Source organism: Myotis yumanensis, unplaced genomic scaffold (genome assembly GCF_028538775.1).
Source record: "Myotis yumanensis isolate MYYU_CA2020_CCGP unplaced genomic scaffold, mMyoYum1.0.hap1 SCAF_1, whole genome shotgun sequence".
NCBI lineage: Eukaryota > Metazoa > Chordata > Mammalia > Chiroptera > Vespertilionidae > Myotis > Myotis yumanensis.
This window is the reverse complement of record NW_027223752.1, coordinates 81,117,395-81,136,859: the sequence shown is the minus strand read 5'-3', so window position 1 is coordinate 81,136,859 and position 19,465 is coordinate 81,117,395. Positions and strand designations below refer to the sequence as shown.

Below are 19,465 nucleotides of genomic sequence, written 5' to 3'. Positions count from 1 at the left end.
AAGGAATCTGAGGTTGGAAAAACCGCAAGGCTGAGTCTTCATGGTTCCCTCCTCGCTCCCAAATAACTCATTTCTTTATCCACACAGAACGCTGGATGATCCACTTGGGGTTTCTCCTTATTCCTAGGCCTGAGGCTAGGGCAGATGCTCCCAGAGCCCGCTACCAGCGGAAATCCCTCCCTCCCTCCCCGCCCTGGCGCAGCGGGAATTCCAAGATGTGGGCGGTCCTCCCATTAGGCGCTCTAAGGAGCAGAGATTGGATAAGGCGGCCGCCAATCAGACCTCCCGGATACCCGGATGTGAAGCAGTACGCGATACAAAGGCGAGTTTCCACCCAGCGCTTCCTCAGGTAGAGTGGCCAATAAGCATTTCTCAGGAGATGAATGACATGAAAAATAACCAGTCACAAACTAGTTCCTCTCACGCATGTGGAAATTCTTTTGCTTAGTCTAACCCATTGCTTATTGTGATTGGACAGAATTGTGAAGAGCGGTAGAATTGTCTAATTAGAAGCGGGAGCGAGGAAAATCGCAGCCAATAGGAAGAGTCTCAGTAGTGGGGCGGGGGCTAGGCCTTTGCCTCGGCGGCAGAGGAGACTCGGGGGCCATTTTGTGAAGAGACGAAGGCTGAGCGGTTGCGGCCGCGTTGCTGACCTCGAGCAGTAGTCGGCTTCTCCACGTAGAACCCGGGAGTAGGAGATTCAGAATCGAATCTCTTCTCCCTTTTCCCACCAGGTAAGTGGAGGAGATAGATGCAGGGGGAGGCGCTGGGTTCCACTGTGAGCGCGAGGGGATGTGGGAGAGAAGACGAGGCAACCCTTTTCTCGGTAACTAGGCCCCCATTTATTCTCTTTTGCGGTGGGGGGGGTTAGGTCCTGTGCGGGAGAGAGTTTTGTAGGCCTCAGCCCTTGTATAGATTTAACCTGGTGTTCTCTAGGCCACGATCAGCAGGGGCAGTGTCCTTTTTTCGTTCTCCTTCTGGGTTAACGGCTGCTTTCCTTTCATTTTTTACGACCATGAGGTCTCCAAGAGGGATCATGAAAGGGAAGATCGACATGCTCGTTCTTGAAGTTAATACGGTGCTGGTGCCTCTTGTTAAATTTAAAAATTGGGCGGGGTTTGGGGGAAGGATTACCAAGTAGACATTTTACCGCGTGTCTCTCAATTCCGGAGCATACCGCAGGGCATAAGAATAATAAATGTTATAACAGTGGATTTAGTATTTTATAGATTACTTTTATTTTACCTCTCTGAGAAAATGATGGACCGCGAAGTATCTCACTTATTTTTTTTTTAAAGCTTGTAATTTCATATATTAACTACTAATTAAAGCTGACTTTTTATCTGCAGGTTATAAATCACTTGAAATATATATAAGTTAGTGGAATTTTCCTTGAGGTAGGTATTACTGTCTTTCTTGGAAAGAAATAGAGGCATAAGAATGTTGGTTGCCAGGGTTATATTGAATCAGGAGCGGAACTAGTAAGGAATTTAACCGCTAGCTTAGCTATAGGAATAATAGGCACTAAGTACTGAATTTGAGTCTTTACAAGAACCTAATTACAGCAACCACTAGCAGTAACTGCAATTTCCCAGACTGCACTTGGGAAAAATATTTAGGAGAATTGCATTTGTTACTAATACAATGTTCCAAGATGATAAAGTCTAATTTTCAGGATATTCTGGCATTAGTTTTCCAGACCACCTAAACTGGCGAGATTCATAACTACGTACTTTTTTATTAAGCAAATGTCAATGTGCCTAGTATTTGCCACGTCCTGACCTTTATTAAAATTTTTTTCTAAATTTATAAAAATAGCAAGAGGTTTCTAAGTAGTATCACATTGCTTTATCCAAGAAATAGCTATTTAGGGGGTAAGGCAGGCTAGAAGGGGTCTATTAGGGGAAAGGGGCGGCATCTGTAATATTTTCAACAATAAAGATTTGAAAAAAACAAATTGCTATTTATTGTTGTGTAAGATTTAGTTGATTTTAATTTTCATAATGCGTTCATCTCAGAAACTAACATTAGTAAGCATGGCATAAACCAGTACTGCAAGGTAAATATATTCCTGAAGAAACCTACTTGATAGGAAGTAAAAGTACTATTATTCTAGATACCCATGCATTTGTGGATTCCTCACCATTGTAGATAATGTAATAGGAATCAAAAACATTTCTTTTTTTTTAAAAGCCTAAATATGTATATTATTTAATACACGGGCTTAAAACTAAAGTTTATTACTGCAGAATTGTTAGAAATGAGTTAAGGGCGGCGATTGCTTAATTTAGGAAATCATTTACCTAATAAAAATGTTGGCAAATAAAGAACGTGAGGAATTAATATTTAAGAAGTTATTGATGAGTTGAAATTAATTGAAGGGCACTAGAAGTGTTAGGTCAAAATGTACCAAGGTAACAATTCTTTGTGTTAATGTCCATCTGGAATGATTTGGCCACAGAATTAATATCTGAACTTTTCTAGATATCTTTTCAAATACGTAGGCCTTAGAACATTTATATATTTGCTAGAGAGGAGGAGTTTAAGAAGGGTGACTAAATTGCAGATCTGACCTTTTTGTTTCCTATGCTGATGACACAGGAATGCGTGGTGGTGGTTGCTATTCCTTCGGTAGAGACTTTAAACACAGCTTATATTTGTAATTAAGTCTCTAGAGAGTTTCACATAGCAGGCGACCAACCTTGTTTTGGATGGAGTTTCTCTTAGAAATAAGCAAGGAATAAGCTCCAAAATAGCTAGTTATTCAAATCTTAAAGATTATTTTAACTGGTGAAATTGTGAGATGTTAACTGGGAAGTGTAACAGTTGAAGAAATAACTCCTAGGCCCTAGGAGTTAAGAAAACTGGATTTTATACCCCCCCACCCCAATGCTATTACCTGTGTCGGGCAAATGAGTTAAAACTATTTAGATATTAGTTAAATATGTAATAGATGAGTTATAGAAGTAAAATTGAAATCTAATCAGAAATTAAAATAGAAATCGCTAGATTTCTGATTTCTATAACTCATTTATTTCTGGAAGTTTTGAAAAGATACAGAAATAGTTTTACGATTAGAAGTTTTTTTGTATATCATTAATGTTAACTGCCATTAATGAAAGTATTTCAGTCTTCTAAGTGATTTTTCCTTCAAGTTTTTATTGATTTCATAGAGGAAGGGAGAAGGATAGAGGGATAGAAACATCAATGATGAGAATCATTGATTGGCTGCCTCCTGCCCGCCCCCTACTGGGGATGGAGCCCACAACCCGGGCCTGTGCCTGACCAGGAATCAAACCATGACCTTCTGGTTCATAGGTCAATGCTCAACCACTGAGCCATGCCTGCCCGGCAAGTAATTTTTTTGGTAGTTGTCTTTTGGGACAACTTTGTATTTGCTCATACTTAATATGTATACTCATTCATTCTCATTGGGATCAGGGAAGATTATGGTTTTGTCTATAATTAGATTTAGCAGAGAATTGACTAGTGAGAACCAGAACTACTAGATACAGCATAACTGCTTGTGTTATCTAAGATACTGAAAATGTGGGGGGCTATAACGGGGAAAAAGGATTACTATTGGGCTGTTTTTTAAATTCCCTGGTGTATTTACTATGATGTTACAATTTTCTTGGATATATATTATATAATATCAGGAATACATTCAAAGCCTTGCTGCTAACCTGTTGTCAGTACACTGGAAGGATAAGACACTTTGTTTATAAAGAATTTTATCTTAACTAGGGGGATAGAGGTTCCTCATTAAACTCTTCACAGTCCCTAAACATGAGCTGACATCAGAATCAGCAAGAGGGCTAGTTAAAACATTGCTAGGCTCTCTAGCCTCAGAGTTTATAATTAAGTCAGTCTGGAGTGGGCCCCATCATTTGCATTCCTAATAAGTGCCATGTGATACTAGTTGTCAGACCTCCCTTTGAGAATACCCCTTTAGAAGGGATCCAAACCACTCAGGATTGTCAAAGTACAGTATAATTTAGCTATACTATTAATTGCAAAGTGTTGGAATTAGGAGCTAAAATAGTGGGGCTTTTTTAATGAGTGATAGCTACTCAATTTATAACATCTTGGGAGACATCTTAACTTCTTTGAAAGATGTCTTATATTAACAGCTTTTTAAGTTTTGTCTTTTTAAAAATAATATATTTTTATTGATTTCAGAGAGTAAGGGAGAGAGGGGGAGAGAGAAAAGAGAAACATCAATGATGAGAGAGAATCATTAATCAGCTGCCTTCTTCAGGGCCCCCAACTGGGGGTTGAGCCTGCAATCCAGGCATGTACCCCAACCTGGAATTGAATGTTGACCTGGTTCATAGGTCAGTACTTAACCATTGAACCACACTGGCTGGGCAAGGTTATGTCTTGACACGTGCAAAGGATTTGTTTATAGATGAGCCACAAAGTTATGTTAACATATCCTGAAAATTTTAAGAACCAGATTCAGGCCATGACTCTAAGAAAAAAAAAATTGACTATTCTTTCCAAACACTGAGTCGAAAGAGATAACATTTAAAAGGATGTACATTTTTCTACAGCTTTTTCTGTAGTTTGTGCATTTGTACAATTTAACGCATCAAAACAAGTATACCAGGAACTTACATGTGCCTAAACTGGTCTGCTTAAAAAAAATTTAATTTTAGAATTACTGTACTTGTGCTGTTGTTGCAGTCATTCATATATAGTTGACCTTAAAATTTTTCAGGTTACTGACATTTAGAGATGAGAATAAAACCTGGCTGAATATTGAAATGTGAATGCAACTAGTCCATTCTTATTTACTCAAAGACCTACACAATTGCAGATCTTGTTTCTGCTGATGAGATAGTCAGTCTGTCATGTTATTTTTTTATGTTATATATAAGATTCTTTGAATTAGCTATGTATACTTGCTTATAAATTAGTGACGACTGATTGTATATAGACCACTGAAACAAACTTGACCTTAATTTTTCACCCATTTTATCACACTAAATATTCAGTAGCCATAATCTTTCCCTTCATCTTTGGTTTTTCATTGTCAGTGAATAAATAATGTGTTCATTGTTTAAAGCATCTTTTCTTGCTGTAGAAATTATTAGGTCTTGTGGTTTGTTCACTTAATTGGTTTTGAGAATCAATGTTTCTCTCTTATGTATCTTCATGGTAGACCATTCTCCTTCAGTCTGTATTATAGGAAAAATTACATGGACTTAAAATTTAAAAACCCATGAATTTGCTTTCTTTCATTAATCTTTCATTCTTGAGATTTGCTCACTTCTTTACCTCTGTTGGCTTGGTTTTTATATATATACATATTCCTCGCCCAAACTGTTATCAAGATGAATGTTTGAACTTAACACCTTTTTTGAGACCCTTAAGGGAATACATGCACTTATTTTGATAATTCTAGTTATCTACTAATATTGAGGAATTGTCAAGACAATCACTGGTAGAATTGATTCTATAGAGGCTCTCCCCATCCCAGTGGAATGTTATGCTTTACCAAAATGTGTTAGATGCAATGGACAGATGTTTCTGTCTTGGGGGTTTAGGGCACAACATTTCTGAGGAACTCTGACTCAATCTGTCCCTTCTCCTTTCACAGGGCAGCAAGGCGAACCCCATCCCTACTCACTGGAGCTCAGCTTTGATTTTTAACCTCCCTTCCCCACCCTTCCAGAACACACACATTCCCATTCCAAAACTGATTTTATAAAGAGCATTTTAAACATAATGATGCAACTTGGTGTGCACTACAGCAAATTTACAGGTGTTTTTTTTTTAATTGTTTCCAAAAAACGGGACTTGGATTTAAGATGTAATTTTTAAAATTTCTATTTCTATTTTTTCTGCAGCAGTTGGGTTAGAGGAGGAGGAGCCTTTTAGCCTCTCATAAACTGACCTCTCTATTTCCTCGTGTATTTTTAAGATTGATTGATGATGTGGAAAGGGCTTTGCTTGTCTGCTACTGAGAACTTTACCCTTGCGGTTTTTGTGGAAACTGCTTTTGGAAAGAGAAAAGAAATGAACTTTATTGACTTGACATTTTTGCACCTCCCGTTTTTCTAATCTGGGCTATTTTTATTTTTGTTTTTTTACAGTGAGATTTTTTTGATCTTCAGCTACAGTAAGTTATTCCATTTTTTTTTACATTTTTCCTGACTTTCCGCTGATTTCCTTTTTATTGTTGTTACTAGTTACTATTATTTATTATTATTATATTTATGATGGTGATGATAATGATGATAATGACTGATGATTTTTAACCGGATTAAAGTCGAGTTTTTCTGAATGTTCATAAGAATTTCTCCTGCCTCCTAATTGACTTGGAGTTTTCCATCTTGGGAGAGAAAGTGAAGGCATTAGCATTTTTAAGTGGATTGATCACATAAACCTTTTCTCTCCCAACCCCACCCTTGCCCTCATCCCTTCCCCCAAGCTCAAAAGAACTGGCTGTTAAGTCTGTGACCTTATTTTTCCTGATCTTTAACTTAACTGTTTTAGAGCATCTCTGGACGTCTGTATTTTTAATTTTTTTATTTTTATTTTTTTTATTTTTAATCTTTCATTTGTTAAATTTTTAAACTGTGCTGCAATAAAATGTGTGTGGTACTATTTAACACCTATGATGATGATGGCATTTTCCCAGAAAGCCATCTTCCTCCTGTTCCCCTTGAAATCCCATCCTGCTTTTCCTGTACACTACCCCTCACAAACCACAAGCTGCAGCAACATGGATGCCCAGCCTGGAGCAACGGCAGCCAGGATGACCTGGAGCCAGGGGGGCCTTCGGAACAGATGCACACCCTTCCTGGGTGATGGTAAGAGGTGTGAGGTCCACTGGTTTCATTGTGAAGACTAGGAAATACACCAGTCTAAGTTTAGTTGATGGAGGTGTAGGTGATAGCTTCTGGAAATGTTAGGGTTAATCTTTGTATCAAGAGATGTTTCCAAGGAAGGCCACTTAAATTTTTTGTAAACTAATGGAATTAGAAGTACCTAGTTAACTTAGGCTGACTGAAAATTTTTGATAATTGAAAAAAGCAGCTGAAGATTAAATATACTTTAGAATGAAGTGGCTTTTTAAAAAATAAATTTTTATTGGTTTCAGAGAGGAAGGGAGAAGGAAAGAGAGATAGAAACATCCGATGAGAGAGAATCATTGATCAGCTGCCTCCTGCACGCCCCTTACCTGGGGACTGAGCCCACATCCTGGGCGTGTGCCCTTGACCAGAATCGAACATGGCATCCTTCAGTCCACAGGCTAACCCTTTATCCACTGAGCCAAACCAGCGAGGGTGGCTTTTTTTTATTAAACATTATTTTTTAGAGAGGAGAGAGAGAAATACCAATTTGATGGATTTGTTGTTCCACTTATTTATGCATTCATTGGTTGCTTCTTATATGTGCCTTGACTGGGGATGGAAGCTCCCATAACCTTGGTGGATTGGGCGATGCCAAGGCTAAAATGGCTTGTTTTAATGATTAGCAACAAAGCAGTTATTTTTCTTACTATTGCAAATTAGTGAAAATATTCTCTCATTTGGAGTAGTCTTCGGTTTGTGACAACAATTTTGTGTTGTATTCTATTGACTTTTTATTAAAATTTAACATGAATGAAACCATAAGCTTGCTGTAATATTAAAATGCTATCTCACTGGAAGGTTTTTTAAAAACAAAGGGCTAGGAAGGCTTTTTAACCTTTAAAAGGGAAATAAATCTGTTTAATCTTTGTATCCAAATCAGAAAATCTAGGGTTGACTTCTTTTTTCAATGATGACTTGTGGGCCAGTTAGATGTTAATGTGTTCCCAATGGTGATAGGAAAGAATGAATCTGCTCTATTCACAGGAATAATACGAGATTAATAAGGATATAAATAGCCAAAAAGTTAAAAAGTTTGCAACCTGTAATATTTTACTGACAATAGTGCAATATTTTGATCACTAACTTTAATAGTTTTGAGCTGGGGCAAAAAGGATGATTTTTAAAGGCATGTTCCCTGCTGTGTTACTAGAATAAATCCCTTACTCGTACTGAAATGGTAAAATCTAGTTACAGTGAACACTGAAGGTAGCCTTAAAGGAAAGCAGAATGGAAAAAAGTTAATGTCCTAAGGATATCTGGAAAAGGAATGGAAGGCTTTTTTTCTCTAAGATCAAGTTTTATTAATGCTCTCTATTCTATGAAATCTATTTCTACTGTGGTGTTCTGTATCATTGTCATTGTATGGCTGCTGTTCACTATAGGTTCAGTTAAATTTATTCCTTATTACTTTTACAAATCCATTATTTTATGGATCAAGTTCTGGTTTTGAGGAAAAAGGTATACTTCTTCAAGGCCTCAGCCTAGGGAGGGAGACAGATGAATGAGAATATGTCATGTGATTAGAGGTAAGTACAGAACCTAAAGTAGCATGCAAAAATGGGTACCTACTAATTTTTAAGTGGTCTGGAAATGCTTCTAAGAGAAAGGGAATTGAAATGAATTTTAGAGGAGGCCAGATTATAACATTTTAATGCTGTGCCAAGGAGTTTGTATTTTATCCAGAAACTAGTGGTGAGCTATTGAAAGATTCTAAACTGAGGAATGACAGATATACCTTAGAAATGTCATTCTGATAGTGTGAATATGGCTTAGAGGATAAGGAAGATATTAAACTATAAGAATGACCTGACCTGGTCAAAAGCAGTGTTAGAGAGGAGAGGTAAATTTAGGAGCATGTAGTGGTGGTTGTAATATGAAGAGAGGGATTTGGAGTGACCCCTAGGATTCTAGCTTCTGGGATGAGGATAGTTAGATAAACATTAAACAAAAGGATTAGGGGTTGAGAGTAGGAGAAAGCTATTTAAACATTGATCTTTGAGATGATTGTAGAACATTCAAGTAGAGATTTTATTAAACATTTGAGTGATTATTATGAAAATCCCCCTTAGGCATATAGATATTGGCAAAACATACTGTCTTGGGTATTGTAAACTACTAGAGGCCCGATGCACGAAATTTGAGCAAGAGTAGGCCTGCCTTCCCCTGGCTGCTGGCACCCGGGACCCGGGCTTCTCTCTGGCCCCAGCTTCGTCTGGTCTAATTAGCATATTATACTTTTATTATTATAGATTGAGAGAAATAAAGTGAACATATAGCAATTTCACAATCTAGATCCATGAAATGAAAAAACAGGGTGAGATAGTAGGGCAGTGGTTCTCAACCTTCTGGCCCTTTAAATACAGTTCCTCATGTTGTGACCCAACCAAAATTATTTTCGTTGCTACTTAATAACTAATGTTGCTACTGTTATGAATCGTAATGTAAATATCTGATATGCAGGATGGTCTTAGGTGACCCCTGTAAAAGTGTCATTTGACCACCAAAGGGGTGGCGACCCACAGGTTGAGAACCGCTGTAGTAGGGGAACCGAACTTAAAATGTGGAAGTATGAGCCTGATGCTAGTGAAATTGAGATCTGTACATGGACTATCGTATCTGAAAGAAGATAATTGGGAGTGGTTGGAAACTAGGCCTTAAATCAGCAGTTTTCAACCTGCGGGTCGCGACTCCTTTTGCAGTCGAACAACCCTTTCACAGGGGTCGTCTAAGACCATCCTGCATATCAGATATTTACATTACGATTCATAACAGTAGCAACATTACGGTTATGAAGTAGCCACGAAAATAATTTTATGGTTGGGTCACAACAAGAGGAACTGTATTTAAAGGGCCAGAGGGTTGAGAACCACTACAAATACTACTGGAGAATAGTCACTAAGAATGCATAGAGTAAGCCCTAGCTGGTTTGGCTCAGTGGATAGAGCCTCAGTCTGCATACTGAAAGGTCTGGGTTCCATTCTGGTCAAGGGCACATGACCGGGTGTGGGCTCATCCCCAGTAGGGGGCGTGCAGGAGGCAGCCAAACAATGATTCTCTCATTGATGTTTCTATCTCCCTCTCCCTTCCTCTCTGAAATCAATAAAAATATATTACAAAAAAAAGAATGCAAAGGATAGATGAAATTTGGAAAGTAGACAAGTACTAACTATAGTATACAGGTCTTTTTTGGGTCATGTTTAAGATCTAGATTATCTGTTGAAATTCTAAAGAGAACAGAGAGATCTGATATTTTTTTTGAATTTCCTTCTGGGTCTTTTGTGGAGAAGGTCAGTAATGGGGACTAAGTGCAAGTTAGAAGACTTATAGTTAGTTAATCTTTTGAAGAAAGTAGTGATCCTATGCCTGAGGCTACTTGCCCTGGTTTTTCAAATGAGTTTTCTTCGTGTATATTAATGAGCAAATGTACTTAGTTTGAAGAAAATAGGTTAGGCAGGCTGAAAGATGTCACTGGTTATTTCTCTAACAATCCTTGTTGAGACATAATTGGTTTGTTATTTGAAAGGAAAAATGAAGTAGAACCTGAATTCCTTTATTTTGAATGCAATAATCTGGACATTTTACCATGTATTCACCACTGTTAACTTTCTTGTGTTATTTACTCTTCATAACCTTATGTAAATATTACAATATTCATATTTTTATTTTTTAAATATATTTTTATTGATTTCAGAGAGGAAAGGAGAGGGAGAGAGAGCTAGAAACATCAATGATGAGAGAGAATCATTGATTGGCTGCCTCCTGCACACTCCCTACTGGGGATCGAACCCGCAACCTGGGCATGTGCCCTTGGCCAGAATCGAACTTGGGACCCTTCAATCCTCATACTGACACTCTATATCCACTGAGCCAAACTGGCTAGGGCACAATATTCATATTTTAGAGATGTGAATATTGAAGCACATAATTTAAATAATTGCCTAATAGTGAAGCATGGATTCAACCTAGGCAGTTAACCGTGCAGATTTCTATTTTTAAGAAAATAATATATGTATATGTATGTATTTGATTTTAGAGAGAGGAAGGAAGGGAGAGAAAAGAACATCGATCAGTGTGAGAGATAAACATTGATGGGTTGCCTCCCACATGTGCCCTGACAAGGATGGAACCCGAAGCCTGGGTAGTTGCCCTGACTGGGAACCAAACCCACCACATTCTGTGTAGGAGAGGATGCTCCAACCAATTGAGCCACACCGTCCAGGGCAGTTTCAACTCTTTTTTTTTAGTATATTTTATTGATTTTTCACAGAGAAGGGAGAGGGACAGAGAGCCAGAAACATCGATGAGAGAGAAACATGGATCAGCTGCCTCCTGCACACTCCCCACTGGGGATGTGCCCGCAACCAAGGTACATGCCCTTGACCGGAATCGAACCTGGGACCCTTGAGTCTGCAGGCCGACGCTCTATCCACTGAGCCAAACTGGTTAGGGCCAGTTTCAACTCTTAATCATACTAGACTACTTGATATGTGAAGTATTCAGTAAAAAGTAAAAAACTGCTTGTGACTTTTAAAAAATATTTTTAAAGGGATTAAAAATATTTTTGTAATACTTTTCATAACATTTTAAATGGCATGAAGTTACAGGTTATTTAGGTTAGGTAGATGAGGCTTTGTAGTATAACTGTAGGATCTTTAGATGTGACAGCATTGTTTTACTGACAAACACATTTTAAATGTTTTTTCAGTTAAAAATAAACTGATTTTATGGATTTTAGAAGCAACCCCAGAGGGGTGTTGCTAAATCCAGTGGTCATTTTTCTTTTTTGTGCAAAGGGATAGTGAATCTCTGAGGGGTTCACATTGTACCCCCATAACAGGGTAGGATTCAGTAAGATGATGGCTTAACCTTCAGAGAATGACCCCAGGATGACTCTATGGAGGCAACTATGTATTTATGGGGTAGTTAAGTCTTTTTTTAGAATTGTTACTGAAGACAACATTGAGTGTAACTCTTAGGGTTTGTTTGAATAAAATTGATAAAAGTCAACTTCCCAAACCCTGGGAAAATTGCAGAGTGGAAAAGGTTTGGACTTTGGACTGAGAGCTGGGTTCACATCTCTTCTAGCACTAGTATTGTGACCCTAATTAAGTTACCAAACCACTCTGGTCATGAACAGTCCTCATCTTCAGTTTTAACCATATTTCCACACTTCTGATACACTGTGTAATCAATGGCATAACAGTGAGGGTGGTTGCCTGTCTGGGAAACGTCTGGTGAGAGAGGCAGTTGGGAAGTAGTTCCTAGATTCCAGGCATGCTGCATCAAGCAAGCCTATATCCTGGTCCTGAGGCCGAAAGCTTTGAAATGGGTAGTGGGGTGCTCAATCTGGGGATCCTCTTGGTGATTGGGTTCCTCCCCTAGATCACCATGATGGAGAAGCTGAAGCATGGATGCACAGTGCATTCCCTGGCTTGCCTACTCACCCAGTAACATGTCAGCCTGCACTGCATAGTATATCTCAGCTTGTGCATGCCACCTGATGTGTGGGTCATTGTGACCTCCCTCTCCCAACTGAGTTCTGTCTGGCTAGGGCTGGATTTCTCTTTTGAATGACATACCCATATATAGTTACCTATCTAGTTAAGTATATTAATTTAAAAGTTCAAAACTGGGACTCGTGCTATTCCTTAAGACCAATTTCTTCTGCAGTGATTTTGTTAACAAAATCCCAGTTTTCATGTCATTTAGGCCAGACTTGGTTAACCTTGACTTTTTTTTCCTCTGATGCCTCACCTTTGGCCCTGTGGAAAATCTTGTCCGCTTTTCCTTTAAAATAAAAGAAGAATTCACCATCCAGAACTGCCATCGCTTGTTCCAGTTTTAAGCCACCATGGTCTCTTGTACATTTTGCAATAGATTTGTTTCTTTATCCCCTCCCCACCAGTGTGTGGAAGCTAGGTTAATCCTGTTAAAATGTAATGCTTGAAGTGATGTAAATAACCACTGTGCTGGTACAACTGAAACTAATAATATTGAATGCCAACTGTACTTGGGAAAAAAAAGATAGGAAAAACGTAATACTTGAAAAATGTATTGCTTGAAATCTAATAGCTGCTTATTTCAGCCTAAAAGCCAAATTTTTCATTGTGATTTATAAGACACCTCCTCCTTTACTGCTAATAGTATATTCTGCTCCAACCACACTGGTCTCTTTACTGTGTCTTGAACACATTAGATGTTCTTACCTGAAAGCCTTTTTTGGGGATTTCCTTCCCCCAGACATTCATAAGGTTAGGTTCTCCAATTTAGGTTCTTACTCAAAACTGCCACTCAGTGATATTTTCTCTAACAGCGCTTCAAGCCCCCCACCCCCACTGCCAATACTCCAGCTCTTTCAATAGCTCACCTATTATAGAACCTTATTTTCTACTATGTAAAGGCATAGAGAAATATCTGGAAAGATACATATAAAACAACATTGATTACCTTTGCACAAGGGAGAGGGACTTAGGAAGGTAGAAGGAAACTTGCTCTGTGTGCTTAAAGACTGATTATTATAATGAACAATACATTTTGCTTCTAAATAAAAAATTTACCTTAGATATGTACCAACTCTTCTAGTACTGTGTCTGGGTATAAATAGTGTAAGTACAGCTTGTGTCATATGGGTTTAGCAGCAGTTTTGGGAGTTAAATAATAACCTTAAAATAGGTTTGGCTGTGATTAAATGAGCCAAGTTAACATTTGAGGGCAGAGGCTGCTCTATGTTGCCTGTGATGGGGCTGTAATAAAATTTGAAAGAACTTAACCCAGCCTGTGTGGCTCAGTAGTGGAGCCTTGACCCATGCATGAAGTAGTCACCAGTTCAGCCCTAGCTGGTTTGGTTCAATGGATAGAGCGTGGGCCTGCGGACTGAAGGGTCCCAGGTTCGATTCCGGTCAAGGGTATGTGTCCAGGTTGCGAGCTTGGTTTCCAGTAGGGGTAGGAGGTGTGCAGGAGGCAGCTGATTGCTGTTTCATCAGTGTTTTTTCTCTTCTCCCTTCCTCTCTCTAAAAACCAATAAAAACATTAAAAAATTATATTCTCCAATGAGAACCGTATAGCTATTTTTTAAAAGAGTTAGCCATAACAGATTGGAAGGACATCTGACTTTTTTCTTCCTAACACGCTTTCCTATTTCACCACTCTGAAATATTCATCCTGTTTCCCATGTAAATTAACTTATGACTTGAATTGATTTTAGAACTGATGTAATTGTGGCTTAATGGAACCAGTCCTTAGGCTTTTCTGGCTAGTCCAGAATAACAGGAATAGTTTTGTAGAATACATGATAAACGTAATTTTCTGTATTCTGCAAATGATTTAACCATTCACCATACCTAGTGTACTATTCCTTATACTAATCCTTTAAATATAGTCATCTTCACCTATTTTTTATTTTGGTGTTAACTTTAAAGTTGTGGTTTTATTGAAATTAAAAAGAAAGATTAGACAAAACTGGTTTGGCTCAGTGGATAGAGCGTCGGCCTGCGGACTGGAAGGGTCCCGGGTTCGATTCCGGTCAAGGGCATGTACCTGGGTTGTGGGCACATCCCCAGTAGGAGATGTGCAGGAGGCAGCTGATCGATGTTTCTCTCTCATCGATGTTTCTAGCTCTCTATCTCTCTCCCTTCCTCTCTGTAAAAAATCAAAATATATTTTAAAAAAAAGAAAGATTAATCAGATGACTTAAGATTGATGTAGGTTTTTAAGAGAAGGTACCCCATCTTTATTTCACTTTTAACCCCAATTTAGTAAGCATGCATGCTCATACAATATTTAGAAAATGCAAGCCATCCCTGGCTGGTGTGGCTCGGTTGGTTGGGTGTCACCCCATGCAACTGAAAGAGTGCCTGTTCTATTTCTGGTCGGTTTCTGGGCTTGATCCCTGGTAGGGGATGTGTAGGAAGCTACTGATAGATGTTTCACTCTCAGATCAATGTTTCTCTTTCTCGTCCCCTCTCTTTTCCTCTCTAAAATAAAAAATATATATTGGGAAAAAATGCAAACCAGTCACATACAAAGGGGGCATACTTCAACCAGCCAGAAAGAAAAGTTTGGTTTTTTATTTTGTTTTACGTATATAGGCTTATCATAAAAGTCATATCATACATTTAAGTAGCTTTTTTTTTTTAACATAACATGAACATAAGATGTTAGTAAATAAGATTTCTACATAGTATTAATGTTGCCTACTTATATAGTATTCTACTTAACTAAAAGTCTATTGTTGGGCTCATAGTGTTTCCTTCAAGTTTTTCCTTTTATAAATAGTTTCAGCCCAGCCAAGTGTTCCTCAGTGATTGAGCATCGACCCAGGAATTAAGAGATCACGGGTTTGGTTCCCGGTCAGGACACAAGCTTAGGTAGCAGGTTCGATCCCCAGTAAGAGATGTGCAGGATACAGCGGATTGATGATGTTTCTCTCATCGATTTTTCTGTCTCTTTCCCTCTCCCTTGCTCCCTAAAAACAAAACATTTTAAAAAGTTTCAGAAAAAATCGAATAGTCTTACAACTAAAATTTTATAAATACTATTGATTATTTTTAAAAATATATATTACTAGAAGCCCAATGCACAAAATGTGTGCAAGAGGCTCGGCCCTCGCAGCCCTTTGCAGCCCCAGCTTTGTAAGGTCAATCGTTTGGTCTAATTAGCATATTTATTCTTTATTATATAGGATTGATTTCAGAGAGGGTGAGAGCTATACAGACAACTATGAGAAAGAATCATTGAACCACTGCCTCCTGCATGCACACAGGCACACACACCCACTGGGCATCCAGCCCACAGCCTGACCAGGAATCGAATCTATGACCTCCTGGTTCATATAGGTTGATGCTCAACTACTGATTCACACTGGCTGGGCCCATTGATTATTTTTTCAGAGTTAATCCCCAGAAATATAATTGTTCAAGTGCATATATGTTTTAGAAACTTTGCAAATTTAGGTTGCTCTCCCAAAAGGTGATGACAGTTTATCTACTTGCTTGCAGTGTAAGTGATGGCTAATGATTTCTAGTTTTGTGAATTGCCTGGATCTTTCGCTTATATTTCAGGGTTGGACACTGAATTTCAGACTCTGATAAGTATAAATTAAAGAATAAGAATATTATGGTTATGGAATTGCTAACAAGTTGAATATATTTCTGTGTATAGTTTGAGATTCACATAATTTTTTGTCTGTGTGACTCCTCACCCAAGGACATTTTTCCATTGATTTTTAGAGTGGAAGGGAGGGGGAGAAACAGAAAAAGAAACATTGATTGGTTGCCTCCCACGTGAACCCCAATGCGGGAGGGATTGAGCCTTCAACAGAGGTACTAGCCCTTGACTGGAATCAGGCCAGCGCTGTATCTACTGATCCAAACCAGCTCGGGCTCTCATAAAATTTCTATTCTTAGATATGTGTGTGCATATGTTTGGTGCCATCTTAATTTTATTGTGGAAAATTTCTAAACATGCACAAAAGAATTTGTCCATTCTTTAATAACCCTTGGGCAATCTTGTTTTATCTGTACCTGCATCTACCCTTCCCTCCCTTTATTTATTTTGAAGTAAATCCTTGCTATATTTTACCAATATTTTAATGTGTTTTTGTAAAAGATGAGGACTTAAAAAATAATCACAAAAATTTAATAAATATATTTTCAGACCCTAAAATACTATTCTGAGGACTGTAAGGCATTCCCAGTTGTGTTTTATTTCTGTAGGGATGGTAACATGGATAATGTTTTTGCTTTTATTTTTTATTTTCTTAAAAAAATATTTTTAGTGATTTCAGAGAGGAAGGGAGAGATAAAAACATCAATGATGAAAATCACTGATTGGCTGCCTCTTGCTTATCTAGCCCATAACCTGGGCATGTGCCCTTGATTGACCAGAATCAAACCTCGGACTCTAGTCCACAGACTGGCACTCTGGCACTCTATCCACTGAGCCAAACCAGTGAGGGCGGTGATGGTTTTGCTCTTCCATGGTTTTCGTTCATTGGTTCTCAACCTGTGGGTCGCGACCCCTTTGGCGGTCGAACGACCCTTTCACAGGGTCGCCTAAGACCATCCTACATATCAGATATTTACATTACAATTCATAACAGTAGCAACATTACAGTTATGAAAGTAGCAACGAAAATAATTTTATGGTTGGGTCACAACATGAGGAACTATATTTATAGGGCCAGAAGGTTGAGAACCACTGGCTTAGACCTTTCTGGAATTTGGGAAGCTTTGTTTACTTGAGATAAGTTTTTTAAAAATTGAGAATCTCAGTATAGTTAGCTTCATATTGGCTAATAAAATCAAGTTCAAGATAACAAAAGATGGGATTCCACTATATGTATTTTACTGTTAGATTCTCAAGTTTAGAGCATAATCATATGTTTTAGCTGCTAAGGTCTGAGTGATGGAAAATGTAGTAGCTTTAAGTTATATTTCCTTATAAAAGTTTTTGTTGTACTGGTCCAAAATCTTTTATTCACAGTTCAGAAATTTAAAATCCTATGGCAAGAAAGTTTCTCATTAGTTTGACAGACTGATTTGGTGACAAAACCTGACCTTAATCGACATGAGATTGATTATAGTCTGTATTACATTTAGTGACTGCATATGTATTACTGTGGAAATAGTACTGCATTTCCTTCCCCAGATCCTACTGGGGTGTTATATATCAAGAAATCATAGTGTCATTACCTTTGTAAAACCTGATGGAACTGAATGCTCAGCTTAAAGGAGTTTACTGGTTCAATTGAAACTTTCTACAAGATAATAAGGCAATGAAGTGTTGTTAAGTATTGTTGACTTTTGGTGTTCAGAACATTGGTTTGTACTCCAGCATCATCATCATCTGGAAGTTTCATAGAAATGCAGTACTTTCTTGCTGTATCCTAGAACTGAATCATTGAAATTGCTTATTTAAGATAAATACCTCCTAAATTCTTAAACATAAAGACAGTACTCTTCCCTTGACTATGGATTTATGCACTGACCATTTTGTTGTTCTCACTTACATAGGTTTTCAGTTATATTATAAACTAGAGGCCCCACACATGAAATTCATGTGTGGGTATGGTCCCTAGGCCTGGTCTGAGATCAGGACCATCTTCTCTGGCTGCCCGCAGGCGGCCCCGCCACCCATCCCAGTTCCCCATTCGCCATCGGGCAATTAGAGCCTGTTGGCCGGGGAAAGGGACTTAGAGGTGGTCAGTGTGCCTCATAGTGACTGGGAGAGCATTTGTTCTGATAATCCTGCTGTTAGGGTCAATTTGCATATTACCCTTTTAATATATAGGATAATAAGCCCCTCGTATATTTGTTCATAATTTTTGTAGATTGAATGTGACCTTTTAGTTCCCAGTGAATATTTATTGATCTTACTGAAGAAATTTGGAATGTTGATTTTAGGGTGTTTTTTAAAAAAATATTTCCGATATTTAGTACTTTAGTTTCAGGAACTTCTTTTTTGCAAATGGCTTAAATGTTCTGAGAGTAAATAGATGTTTGTAGAAGGAGTTTTACTATGTAGAAGTTGCTTTAGTTAAGAATATGATGGGTTCTAAAATGCTGGGTTGTTGTTTTTTTCCTTAAGTCTGATGTAGCGCTCAGAAACAGATGAATAACTTTAATAATGGCACAGTTTATTGTGAAGGTTGAGAATGTAGAGAGAAATGTCTGTATTTGTTAGGACTTCCAGTAAGTGAGAGAACCTAAATTATTGAACACTGTTCAGTGAAAATTTTGGTGCCTTGGAGATGCCAGTTTTCTTGATTGTATATACTTCTGAATTGCTCATTAAAAAAAAATTTTGGAAAAGGAGTCCTTAAACCTCACAATTTTACAATATCCTGAGATGTCTTATCATCTAGATAACTTGTATGTGCTATGTAATATCTTGAACATCTCAATGTTAATATGTTGCTATTTAAAAATCATTTTTGCTGCTTCTACTCAATTGGATTGATGTACTAAAATGAAATTTATTTAGCCAGTTTCATTGTCATGCACATGTTTTCTTAACTTTTTACTGTTAATATGTCCACATCCTTTTTTTCAGGTAAGTTCCTCAAAAGTGAGATAATTGGGTTAAAGAATATGCAGAGTCTTAAGGGTTTTGATTTAAAAAAAAAAAGTTCAGGTGGCCTCTGAAAATATACAAAATTGGCTTTATTTGGTAGGTGAAATGGTATTTGGTTTAATTTATATTTCCTTTATAGTGATAATGAAATTTTTTAATTTCCATAAACCTTTAGTATTTGTTGATCACCTATTTTTGTCCTTGGCCCAGTTTTTGTGGTAGGCACCAATAATAGTAAATGATGTAGCAGCAGCAGTAACAGCTGCAGCAACACTTGAGATGTACCAGGCACCATGTTGGTGTTTTCTGTGCATTCATTTATGCCTCATACCTATCCTATGAGACAAATAATCCTCAGTCAAAGAATCTTGTTTTTGATGGGATTGGCTTTCCAGAGGAAGTGCACACTCTAGTGGTTGAGCTTGAAGGGGAAATAGGTCTGTGTGGCCTCAAAGCCTCTAATCTGCGGTTCTCAACCTGTGGGTCGCGACCCCTTTGGTGATGGAACGACCCTTTCACAGGGGTCG

At 38.0% G+C, this 19,465-nt stretch overlaps 1 protein-coding gene across 16 annotated transcripts in view; it reads left to right on the top strand.

Annotated features, from left to right (window-relative positions):
- The first annotated feature begins 597 nt into the window (after nt 1-597).
- The window catches only part of HNRNPC (heterogeneous nuclear ribonucleoprotein C), a 38,518-nt gene continuing 19,650 nt past the window's right edge, over nt 598-19,465 (top strand). For 9 of the 16 annotated variants that reach the window (XM_070426157.1, XM_070426148.1, XM_070426138.1 and 6 more), the window contains exons 1-2: nt 598-734; nt 6,102-6,127. The gene's annotated coding sequence lies outside the window, so the exon portion shown is untranslated. Of the gene's footprint in view, nt 735-1,349; nt 1,398-5,605; nt 5,771-6,101; nt 6,128-6,649; nt 6,822-19,465 lie in introns of all 16 variants that reach the window. The other 7 variants (XM_070426057.1, XM_070426074.1, XM_070426040.1 and 4 more) reach the window with 7 other exon arrangements.